This window comes from Theropithecus gelada, chromosome 14 (genome assembly GCF_003255815.1).
Source record: "Theropithecus gelada isolate Dixy chromosome 14, Tgel_1.0, whole genome shotgun sequence".
Classification (NCBI taxonomy): domain Eukaryota; kingdom Metazoa; phylum Chordata; class Mammalia; order Primates; family Cercopithecidae; genus Theropithecus; species Theropithecus gelada.
In genome coordinates this window covers 14,409,173-14,421,572 of record NC_037682.1, presented here as the reverse complement: position 1 = coordinate 14,421,572, position 12,400 = coordinate 14,409,173, and the positions used below count along the sequence as shown (strand labels likewise).

At 45.3% G+C, this 12,400-nt stretch overlaps 5 non-coding genes across 5 annotated transcripts; 3 read left to right on the top strand and 2 right to left on the bottom strand.

Annotated features, from left to right (window-relative positions):
- Positions 1 to 7,446: 7,446 nt before the first annotated feature.
- Positions 7,447 to 7,519, bottom strand: TRNAV-UAC. Its single transcript has one exon. It is a non-coding gene; the product is annotated as a tRNA-Val (tRNA).
- A 292-nt stretch (positions 7,520 to 7,811) lies between these two features.
- Positions 7,812 to 7,884, bottom strand: TRNAV-UAC. The gene has a single exon. It is a non-coding gene; the product is annotated as a tRNA-Val (tRNA).
- Positions 7,885 to 8,122: 238 nt separating this feature from the next.
- Positions 8,123 to 8,208, top strand: TRNAR-UCU. The gene is given in 2 exon segments: positions 8,123 to 8,159; positions 8,173 to 8,208. It is a non-coding gene; the product is annotated as a tRNA-Arg (tRNA).
- Positions 8,209 to 8,584: 376 nt separating this feature from the next.
- TRNAL-UAA lies at positions 8,585 to 8,667 on the top strand. Its single transcript has one exon. It is a non-coding gene; the product is annotated as a tRNA-Leu (tRNA).
- Positions 8,668 to 11,592: 2,925 nt separating this feature from the next.
- On the top strand, positions 11,593 to 11,665 carry TRNAK-UUU. The gene has a single exon. It is a non-coding gene; the product is annotated as a tRNA-Lys (tRNA).
- Positions 11,666 to 12,400: the final 735 nt, after the last annotated feature.

Genomic DNA, 12,400 nt, shown 5'->3' with positions numbered 1-12,400 from the left:
GGTCCGAGTAGAAACAGGAGCCCTAGCTGATTGTGGTTATAATATTTTACTATTCCAACCTCTACAAAACATGTGACATGTGAGCGTATTGCTAGGGGTCTTCCCAGGGCCTTGGGCCCCACAAATAAGGGGCTACAAGGCTTAAGCTCCGTTAGCCTCATGAGAAATCCAATTTTAATCCTCCAGCCAGACTGTCTTCTCAGAACTGGCACCTCTGGGCTTGAGTCAAATGTACTAATATGGGTCTGTCATAGATTTCATCTTTTTAGAATTTCATAATGGCCGGGCGCGGTGGCTCAAGCCTGTAATCCCAGCACTTTGGGAGGCCGAGACGGGCGGATCACGAGGTCAGGAGATCAAGACCATCCTGGCTAACATGGTGAAACCCCGTCTCTACTAAAAAATACAAAAAACTAGCCGGGCGAGGTGGCGGGCGCCTGTAGTCCCAGCTACTCGGGAGGCTGAGGCAGGAGAACGGCGTGAACCCGGGAGGCGGAGCTTGCAGTGAGCCAAGATCCGGCCAGTGCACTCCAGCCTGGGAGACAGAGCGAGACTCCGTCTCAAAAAAAAAAAGAATTTCATAATATAGGTATCAGTGAAGTGCTGCATAAACCACATTCAAAACTAAGGTTTTATTTCTAGACAAATCGGACCTGTGAATATATTGGTGCCAAGTAATCTGTTTAACAAACAAACCACATTTACATTCAAAATGGCATCTGCAGGGGTGAGATGGCGTTTTCCACTGGATCCCGGAATGGCAAGAAGAGGCCCTTGAGCCTCAGGGGTACTAACAGGTTGCTTCCTTCTAACAGAAGTCCCTGGGGACAGGAGCCCTCCGCTGTGATTTAAGGTGCGAAAAACTGACTATTTCATCCTGCTTGCTCCTTCTTTACATTTGGGAATTTCTAAATCTTTGAACGTTATAGCTAACTCCAAGCTAACAAAGACCTCCCTTCTTTCCACACTTTGTTAAAAATCTTTCTCGTGACTAGGTACAGTGGCTCATGCCTGTAATCCCACTGCTTTGGAAGGCTGAGGCAGGAGTTTGAAAACATAAATATTCCACCATTGCTCTATGAAGGTAGCAAGGTTGGCATCCAAAATTCATGACCTCCAAGTGTCTTTTCTCTATACCCCATTACTTCTAATTATAGTTCAACACAAAAGGAAAAAAACAAACAAACAAAAAACTTGTATGCATTATCTTGTGTTCTGATTTTTCTTAATACTTTTAAATACTTACTCTGAAGAAAATACCTGGCCTTTTAAAAACTAAAAATGTTTGAAAATGATGACATTGGCCGGGCGCGGTGGCTCAAGCCTGTAATCCCAGCACTTTGGGAGGCCGAGGCGAGTGGATCACGAGGTCAGGAGATCGAGACTATCCTGGCTAACATGGTGAAACCCTGTCTCTACTAAAAATACAAAAAACTAGCCGGGCGTGGTGGCGGGTCCCTGTAGTCTCAGCTACTTGGGAGGCTGAGGTGGGAGAATGGCGTGAACCAGGGAGGCGGAGCTTGCAGTGAGCCGAGATCACGCCACTGCACTCCAGCCTGGGAGCACAGCGAGACTCCGTCTCAAAAAAAAAAAAAAAAAAAAAAAAAAGAAAATGATGACATTCTGTGAGTTATTGATGGATTAATAGTTAATTGGGAGTCAGCCTAGAAAATTAGCTTTGTGTTGCTTGAACTTCAAAGGGAAGATCATAGGAGGTTAAGTTAACTGAGTAGGAGTTGTGCTCTGATGAAACAATGAGAGCTAAAGTACTGTGAAATCCAGAGAGGTCAGTGGTTTGCAGCAGGACCAGACATTGGCCTCAGTATGGGCAGAACATGGAGGGAAGGTGTACAAAGGCACGTCAAAGATACACACAGCAGGACATTAGTTAAAGTGGCAAAAACAGATTTTATTCAGTAACTACTGACAGTAGGGGAATGAGCTGGGCTCCACTGTGATTTGTGCAGAGGTGGTTCGAGCATTTTACAGGGAGAATGAATGAAGAATGGGCGAGTGTGAGGTCTCAGTAGAGTCAGAGAAGTGAAAAATTGCAAACGGTTCATCAGTAGCAATGCAATGAGGCCAGCTGTGTCTGTTAGCTGGCAATTATCCAAGTTAGGATTCCACCCTCCCACAGAGACTGGAAGACAGAGGCTTCATCCTTTTTGATGATTACGTTTCAAAGGAATGGCTCCCAGGTCCTTAAGAAAGGCATTTCTCAGTTCTAAGAGATACATGCTCACAATCATAAGCCCTTTTTTGTAAATGCTCTAAGTAAGGGAGGTCAGGGGCCTATCATCAGGGTTTGGGTAAAACAAACCGTAAATTCTCCTGGTAGTATTGAGCTTACTCAGGCAGGCATTTAATGGGGGGCTGGGGTCATTCTAAGGACACAGCCTCATGCTGCTAGAAGCCATGTGAGAGTTTGGTCTAGTTCAGGGGTTTGGACGGAGCTATATGCCAAGAGTTCTGCAGTTCTCAGGAGCATGAGGTTTAGGGGATAATGGAGATACTCATTACCCTAATTGTAGTATCAGTTTCACAGGTGTGTGTGTTTAAGTGTGTCTGTGTCAAAACTCATCCAGTTATATCCTTGAAATATGTGCAGTTTACAGTGCGTAAGTTATACCTTAACAAAGCAGGGGGCTATTTCATTTTAGGCAGTTTGCAAAACACAAGAGACATCCAGAAGCCTGTCAGTACCCAAAGTGGTATTTATTTTAAATGTTCTTTTTAAAACAGAGTGGAAAGCAGGAGGAGTTAAATTAGGATTTACAAGAAGTGATGTTTGGCAACAAAAGTTAAAAAGAGTGTTTCTTTACTTTGTACTCTAATTGTTTTATCCCTTGACTTATCTACTTTTTTTTTTTTTTTTTTTGAGACGGAGTCTCGCTCTGTCGCCCAGGCTGGAGTGCTGTGGCCGGATCTCAGCTCACTGCAAGCTCCGCCTCCCGGGTTTACGCCATTCTCCTGCCTCAGCCTCCCGAGTAGCTGGGACTACAGGCGCCCGCCACCTCGCCCGGCTAGTTTTTTGTATTTTTTAGTAGAGACGGGGTTTCACCGTGTTAGCCAGGATGGTCTCGATCTCCTGACCTCGTGATCCACCCGTCTCGGCCTCCCAAAGTGCTGGGATTACAGGCTTGACTTATCTACTTTTTAAAAGTTAATATCTTTTGTTTTGTTTTGTTTTGTTTTGAGACAGTGGTCTCACTCTGTCACCCAGGCTGGAGGGCAGCGGCACAATGTCGGCTCAGTGCAACCTCCGCCTCCCAGGTGCAAGCAATTCTTGTTCTTCAGCCTCCTGAGTAGCCGGAGCTACAGGTACACACCACCACACCCAGCTAATTTTTTGTATTTTAGTAGAGACGGAGTTTCATCATGTTACCCAAGCTGGTCTGGAACTCCTGCTACTTGGGAGGCTGAGGCAGAGAATTGCTTGAACCCGGGAGGCAGAAGTTGCAGTGAGCCAAGATTGCGTCACTGCACTCCAGCCTGGATGACAGAGCAAGAACTCCCTCTCAAAAAAAATAAATAAATAAATTACAAAAGAGGTTGAATTAAATTTACTTCACAAGAAAGATCAATTTTTTAAATATTAAAAAGGTCTTTTTCTCAGAAACACATTTAATTGGATATGCATGAACCACATGCCAATCACAGAATGGGGACCAGCTGGAGCACTGACACATTCCGTCCTTAACCAAACACCAGTCAGGCTTCTCTGAGCCCTCTTCTCCACTAGGCCTAGACCTTGGCCTCAGTTCCATCCTCAGCTTGCAGATAGTCCAGGTTTATTAAGTATCCTGCTAATTCAATGTATCAAGAATCCCTCTGAACCTTGATATCTGATCACCCTGGTCCACCCTCAGCAAGAATCCTGTTAATTCAGTGTACCCAGAATCCCCTTACCCTGGATGTCTCCTGTTCCTGATTTTCCATCCACTGACCCCACCCCACCCCAATTCTGCTCCTTGGCTGTAAATTCCCAGCTGTCTCTACCACATTTGGAGTTAAGCCCAGTCTGTCTCTTCTCTTGTGATAATCTTTTCTTTAAGAATACCTGGGAGTAGGAGAGAGAAATAAATAAAAATAAATAACAAACTAAGTGTGGTGGCTCATGGCTGTAATCCCAGCACTCTGAGAAGCTGAGGCAGGAGGATTGCCTGAGCCCAGAAGTTGAGACCACGGTGGGCAACATAGCGAGACTCTGTCTCTATAAAAAATTTTTAAAATTAGCCAGGCGTTGGCCGGGCACGGTGGCTTACACCTGTAACCCCAGCATTTTGGGAGGCCGAGGCGGGTGGATCACGAGGTCAGGAGTTTGAGACCGGCCTGACCAACATGGTGAAACCCTGTCTCTACTAAAAATACAAAAATTAGCCTGGTGTGGTGGCGCGAGCCTGTAGTCCCAGCTACTGAGGAGGCTGAGGCAGGAGAATCACTTGAACTCAGGAGGTGGAGGTTACAGTGAGTCGAGATTGCACCACTGCACTCCAGCCTGGGCGACAAAGCAAGACTCCGTAACCAAAAACCAAAAGAATAAAGAAAAAGAAAAAAAAGCAAAGGAATAAAGAATCACTACTCCATAGGCAGAGCAGCCCACTAGGGCTGCTGGCTGTCCATCTTTATGGTCATTTCCTGATTACATGCTAAACGAGGGGTGGGTTATTCATGAGTTTTCTGGGAAAGTCAGGGACAATTCCCAGAACGGAGAGTTCCTCATCTTTTTAGACCATATAGGATAACTTCCTGACATTGCCATGGCATCTGTAAACTGTCATGGTGCTGGTGGGAGTGTCTTGTAACATGTTAATGCAGTATAATTAGCATATAATGAGCAGTGAGGACACCAGAGGTCACTCTCCTGACCATCCTGGTTTGGTGCGTTTTGGCCGGCTTCTTTACCACAACCTGTTTTATCAGAAAGGTCTTTTTGACCTGTATCTTGTGCCAACCTCCTAGCTCATCCTATGATTTAGAATGCCTTCATCTCCCAGGAATACAGCCCAGTAGGTCTCAGCCCTATTTTACCCAGCCCCTGTTCGAGATGGAGTTGCTCTGGTTCCCAGGCCTCTGACAAAAGGTTGAAACATTAGAAAACGTTTAACCGTACAACAATCAGGAGAAAATATAGCATAATTTTTGAAGTATAATTTCAAAGTGAGGAAGTATTTTCTAGGCAGGAAATGTTAAAAGCCCCTCTCCCGCACCCACCCCCAAAAAGATGATGAAATTGACTTCATAAAAATGTTTACTTTCTGCATCGCACAGAATATCAAAAATAGAATCAAAAGATAAATGGCAAGTCTGGATACATTTGCAAAATATATCCTAAATCTGAATTTACAAAGAGCACCTAAAAACCTATTTATTTATTTATTTATTTATTTATTTATTTAGAGACAGAGTCTCGCTGTGTCACCAGGCTGGAGTACAGTGGCCCGATCTCGGCTCACCGCAACCTCCAGCTCCCAGGTTCAAATGATTCTCCTGCCTCAGCCTCCTGAGTAGCTGGGACTACAGGTACGTGCCACCACACCAAGTTAATTTTTGTATTTTTAGTAGAGACAGGGTTTCACCATGTTGGCCAGGATGGTCTCGATCTCTTGACCTCATGATCCACCCTCCTCGACCTCCCAAAGTGCTGGGATTACAGGCATGAGCCACCGTGCCAGGCCTAAAAACCAATTTAAACACAAATTAACAGAATATATATATTAGAAAATTGAACAAAAGGGGTGAACAGATGGAAGGAAGAAAGGAAGCTTTTAAGTACATGAAAAACGTTCAGCCTAACTCACAATAAAACACACATACCATTTCTAGCTGACTCAAAATTCAATTATTTTCATTTGAGAGAGACAGGAAGAACAAGGGCTTTCATATCGGTGTGAGTGTAATTTGATACAAACTGTTTTGAAAGGAGCTGTGGCGGGTTTGGTGGGGACAGCAGGGAGGTTGGTGGGACGGGTTTGCGGAGGGCGTCTCGCTTTTTTGCCCAAGCTGGTTTTGAAATCCTGGGTTCAAGCCATACTTCCACGTTGGCCTGCCAAAGTGCTGGGATTACAGGTGTGAGCCACAGCGCCCAGCCATCAATTAAATTTCTAAGACAAAAAGGCAACCCTCTTCTTGCTTGGGTTGGTACTGTGTTCTGTCCCTGACCAGGGGTGTAACCCTGGGCCGTTTCTTAACCTCACTATGCTTCCTCTTCCTCGTCTGTAAAACGGGATAAATAATTAAAATAGAGTCATGGTGAACATTAAATTAGCTACCCATGTAAGTGCCTGTTCAAGGTTTTGCTAGGATTATTTTACATATTGCCCTATCTAAAACCAAGAAACAAGGAAATCTGCTCAGCCTTGTTCCTAAGACTAGATACAATTTAAGTGTTCATCAAAAGGCATAAAGAACTGTGATATATCCAAACACAGGAAGTAAAAGGATAAGCCAAGATGTGTGAACGAAATAGGAAGATTTTCAGAATATTGTTGAGGAAATGGGAGCGGTACCTATGTGTGTTACCTTTGTACAAAAAGCGTCAAGTGGCTTATAAAGTAAATGTACATGTATACTGGTGAATGCATAGACGTTTTCTGAAGGGTCACAAAAGAAACAGCTAATCGTTGAAAGATGGGACGGAGACATCACTGTGAAATACATGGGGAATTCTGAATTCTGTGCATGATCAATTTTTTCACAAGCTTTTTTTTTTTTTTTTTTTTGAGACGGAGCCTCGCTCTGTCGCCCAGGCTGGAGGGCAGAGGCACTATCTCGGCTCACTGCAAGCTCCGCCTCCCGGGTTCACACCATTCTCCTGCCTCAGCCTCCCGAGTAGAGTAGCTGGGACCACAGGCTCCCGCCACCACGCCCGGCTAATTTTTTTGTATTTTTAGTAGAGACGGGGCTTCACCGTGTTAGCCAAGATGGACACCATCTCCTGACCTCGTGATCCGCCCGCCTCGGCCTCCCAAAGTGCTGGGATTACCGGCGTGAGCCACTGCGCCCGGCCTCAAAAAGCATTTTTAATTTAAATAAATGCAGTATGAGGGCAGTGAACTTGGAGGTAATCAGCAAACAGGGCGCGGCCTTCGTGATGTCCTTCGACTTAGTGGTAGCAATTTTTAGAGATGGCCCAAGCAAGGCTTAGAAGAAGGTAGGTGAGCCAAGGTGCAACACCCAGGAACCCAGAAGCCGGCTCGCCAGGCAGTGGAAAGGCGCAGGCGCAGGGGTGCGCCAAGCCTCCGTGGAGCGGAGCCGCCTGCACCTCCAGAGAGGCGCCACACGGGGGCAGCCTCGGAGGCCGACTCCGCGCCGCGCGCTAAGAGGAACCCAGCTGGCGCAGCAGGCGGGGAGTAAGCCGCAGAAAACCCGTGAAACACAGGTGCGTCGCCAGCTTCCTGGTGCAAAACCCAACACCTGGCTCACAAAACACAAGGTAATACCCCGTGGTTCCACTGGGGCTCGAACCCAGGACCTTCTGCGTGTAAAGCAGACGTGATAACCACTACACTATGGAACCTCACGCGAGCCAATGGCTTCTCCAGAATTTAATAACTGTTCCAAAAGACGTTTTAGCACCGGGAAATGGTTATGTGGACTTGACATCCGGCGATTGTGCACAGAGAAAAACTTTCAAAAGGATTCCTCATTTTCCAGTGTTCAAAGGAAGACGACCGCGCAGAAACATTGTAGAAATGTCTGCGTCTCCAGCTTCCTGAAGCAAAACCCAAGATTGGGCTCGCAAAATGTTAATACTAAGCATTTTAGAGAAAGGAAAGAAAAGAAAAAAAAAAAAATGGGGGACCATGCCGTGGTTCCACTGGGGCTCGAACCCAGGACCTTCTGCGTGTAAAGCAGACGTGATAACCGCTACACTATGGAACCGCGTGCGGGGTTTTGGCATCTGGATTTAGTAATTCTACATAAAGACATGTTAACAACATGGACCGAAACGGATTTACTGCTCAGCGATCGTGAACAGAAAGACAAATTTACACAAGGATTACAGATTTTCCAGTGTAATTCCTATCCACACTCTCCTTAGAGGCAAAGGTTTCACACTTACTCGTGGAAAGAACGTGCCTCCCCTGATGTATTCATCGCGGAGAGATCATATATGTCTGGCTCTGTGGCGCAATGGATAGCGCATTGGACTTCTAGATAGTTAGAGAAATTCAAAGGTTGTGGGTTCGAGTCCCACCAGAGTCGCTTTTTATTTGAAGGAGGGCAAACGGAAAGTTAGGCAGAGGGAATGGATATAAAATAGATGAAACGAAAAACATCTACCACTTAAAATTTCCAGAAGGATGTGAATTGCAGCTAATCGCAGTTCCTGGTTATGTCCCTTCACTAGAAGGCGTTAAGAATCCCACTCCTCTATCGAACCTTTTCTCCTTCACTTTTATGTGGCCCCAGTTTCTGGTGACGAGATAAAGAAATTAGGGAAAGGTAATCAAAGTTACCAAATTATTTCTCCCATATTATTCTTTTATATCAGGAATAAAAGTAATTTTAAATTGTTCTGAAACTTTAGTCGCCTAGTGTTACCCGAGTTGCCTTAAAATAAACCGTCGTTTCGCCAATTACCAGAATGGCCGAGTGGTTAAGGCGTTGGACTTAAGATCCAATGGATTCATATCCGCGTGGGTTCGAACCCCACTTCTGGTAAAGGTTAGTTGTTTTTCCGAGCAAAAATCTTTTTTCCTAATCCTTGGCAATCCATTTTGCAATCTTAGGCGTCCAGATAATAATAACTATAGTTAATATCATTTTGCCAGAAACCTTAAACATGGCGACAGCTTCATAGTTTATATTTTGAAAAGTAGAAAGAAAACGTCTGAAAGAAAGAAAGAAAAGAAAACGTCTGGGTCCAGCTATACTACATGGGGGTGAGGGAGCACACAGAGAGAGACCCATTGTGCTGCAGAAACGTTCACTCCGAGTCGACAGTTATTACTTGAGTTCCTATTACGTGCCACGTACTGTTCTAAACACTGGGGTTGTGGTGATGCAGGCAGGTTTTCTTTTCTTTTCTTTTTAAGTAAAACAACAAAAAATACAAGAGCCTTACAATCAAGACCACTGCCCAATACCACTTACATGACAAAGTGACAGAAGAAAAATATGGGTTAAAAACAAGCAGACAGCTGGGCGCGGTGGCTTACGCCTGTAATCACAGCACTTTGGGAGGCCGAGGCGGGCGGATCGCGAGGTCAGGAGTTCGAGACAAGCCTGGCCAACATGGTGAAACCCCGTCTCTACTAAAAATACAAAACTTCGCCGGGCATGGTGGCGTGTGCCTTTAATCTTAGCTACTCAGGAGGCCGAGGAAAGAGAACCGCTTGAGGCGGAGGTTGCAGTGAGGTAAGATCGCGCCACTGCACTCCAGCCTAAGCGACAGAGCCAGACTCCCGTCTCAAAAAAAAGTGGAGGTTCAGAGGTTTGGAAAGAAAGAGGCCAAAGGCTAATAACCCGTGGGACTGACCTCACAAGGCACAGGCAGCTGGTTTCCAAGGGCTCTGGTTTTAGTTTTCTTCCTTGAGCCGAGACTGGCCATCTGATGTGTAGGGATCCGCATCTTCATTTGTGAAAACCGTACCTGTCAAATTTGTGATTTTTCAATACCAGCAACTCCCATCCAAAGCAATGAGGCATGGAGGGAGTCCCCCAGAGGAGGAAGTGTGTGATTTAACCCTTCTCTTCTGGCTCTTTATAGAGAAACTTCAAAGGAAGCTTTGATCTAAGGTGCCACCTATGCCATCCCAGAAGCATGGAATATTTTATTAATAACAAATCATATTTTCCACAGCACTTTGCTAGGCCGTGGCAGGCGGATCACGTGAGGTCAGGAGTTCCAGACCAGCCTGGCCAACATGGTGAAACCCCGTCTCTACTAAAAATACAAAAATTAGCCGGTCATGGTGGTGGGCGCCTGTAGTCCCAGCTACTGGGGAGGCTGAGGCAGGAGAATCGCTTGAACCCTAGAGGAGGAGGTTGCAGTGAGCCGAGGTCGCGCCACTGCACTCCAGCCTGGGCGACAAAAAGAGAAAAAAAGAAAAGAAAAAGAAAAAAATCAGAACGTCCTCTCATAGGTTTCATTGCCATTCCTCAAGATGTAGCCATTTTAACAGGTTGTTTTCTATCTTTATAGACCTTCTATGTATATGTAAGGAACATTTATATATAAGTATATGTAGTATTAAAGGATATATGTTTATATACTCTCATATACATAATACACAAATATTTCAATTTCTTCACAAGCATTATGCCATTCACATTGTTTGGCACATTTTTTTTTTCCTTAACATAACCTCTTCCCATATGGCTTTTTAACCTTTGTCGATTGTTCTCTTGATGTATTTCTTTATTTAAAAATCGGAATCTTATCGTTTCCCCCACATAGTGGACTGTCACCCAGGCTGGAGTGCAGTGGGGCAATCCCGACTCACTGTAGCCTCTGCCTCCCGGGTACAAGCGATTCTCCTGCCTCAACCTCCCGAGTAGCTGGGACTACAGGTGTGTGCCACCACACCCAGCTAATTTTGTATTTTTAGTAGAGACGGGGGTTTCACCTTGTTAGCCAGGCTGGTCTCGAACTCCTGACCTCGTGATCCGCCGGCTCGGCCTCCCAAAGTGCTGAGATTACAGGCGTGAACCACCGCGTCTGGCTGAATTCTCTTTGAAGGGATCCAATGCCTTAAGAAATGAGAAGGCAAAGAATTTATGAAGAAGCAGGTCGAATTATAGAATTGACTAATTAGATACGTCTGAGACCCAGCTACCAAGGTATCAGACTCCCTAAAAAGATAAAATCCATCCTGTAGCTTGCCTGATCAAAATCTTTCAGTGGAAGCTTCCGCTAAATGGTCAGATGCCCAAGGTTAGTAAATATTGTCATTTTCCATTTGCTATTCCCTCGGCTAGAAATTCTTTTTCCAAGTCTTCAGGTGCCCAGTCGCTATCCAGGTTCAGGCATGATCGGTTCAGGCATGATCAACCCCTGGAAAACTTGGCTCTTACTTCGGGTGCCGACCAAGTCCTCCGGTGTCCGAAAAGGCTGGCCTCCCACCACCAAAGCGCGTGACTGGGGGCTTCTGTTTTGCGCGTCTTCCAGTTCCACTGAGGGCCGAGACTTGGTCTTTGCGGCCCCAGTACCTGCTTAGTTCCGAGAGTGCGGTATGCACACAATAAATGTCTAATCGATTATTGGAAACCTAATTTTTCATCACTGCTTCTCCCACAAGAAGGTCTAGGACTGACTCCTCAAAGACCAAAACCGGAATTAGAAATCCCGCTGTTTACCCGGAGGCCCGCTCAAATGCCTTAAATCTGGGGGGATTTCCTCGTGGGAAATTCCCCTGAGGGCGCGGGGCAGGTCAGGCAGGCGGTTACTTTTTGGGTCATTATTGTCTGTGATGGGAGAAAAGGAGAAATGAAGACTCGATTTTGCTGAACCCCTGCTCAATGTCAATTTTGCAGGTTCACCTCTCAAGAAATCAGCAAAAAGACTCAGAATTGTAATCGCGGAAAGAATGTGGCCACGTGGCCTACTTTCCCGTGGATAGATTAGGCAAATGTGTTTCTTTAGGGGCCCGGATAGCTCAGTTGGTAGAGCATCAGACTTTTAATCTGAGGGTCCAGGGTTCAAGTCCCTGTTCGGGCGGATGCTATTTTAGTTTCCAACATAAATGGATTTGGGCGAGGTTGAGCAAAAAGAGCGTTATGCAAAATTCGTTTGGGTTGCCCCATCCTTGAGGGAAACCAAAACTTGCTAGTGGGTTTTTGCTGGAAAAAGTGAAACATGTGGAAAGTGCCAAGAAACTTTCTCTTCCAACATCAGGCTTTTCTTTTCCAACCTTTATACGTTGCTTTGTCTTAGGATATTCTTTCTTTTAAATTGCGTTTATTTTATATTCAAAACAGATCAATTAACACACCTGTAGTCAGAGTCACAATAGCAATATTCTTGGCAAGAATTGTGCAGTTTTTGGCACCGAGGAATGTTTTCAGGCACTTTTATTGAAAGTGCGATGAGGAAACTGAGATTCAAGAAATATTTCAGATGAAGACAAGTGAAGACACAAGATTCCTACATCTACAACTGGACACAGTCCTTCACCAGATTCTTCATGCTCCGGTGGGCCCCTGACTTGTGTCTCTTGCGGTAAAGACTAATGCTTTTGGACACTGTCCTCATGTCTGTAGTCGATGAAAAAAACGTGCAGCCCCAGAGAGCTGACTACACTGGTGATCAAACCCAAGACCTTCCTCCTGTGAAACAGGAGTGTTGGCCACCTCAATAAAAAATCTTGTGCCACGTATTGCCATTTAACATCCAATAGTATAAATAGGGCGATTACGGAACTGGGAAGAAATCACTCTACGACTTCTGATTCCT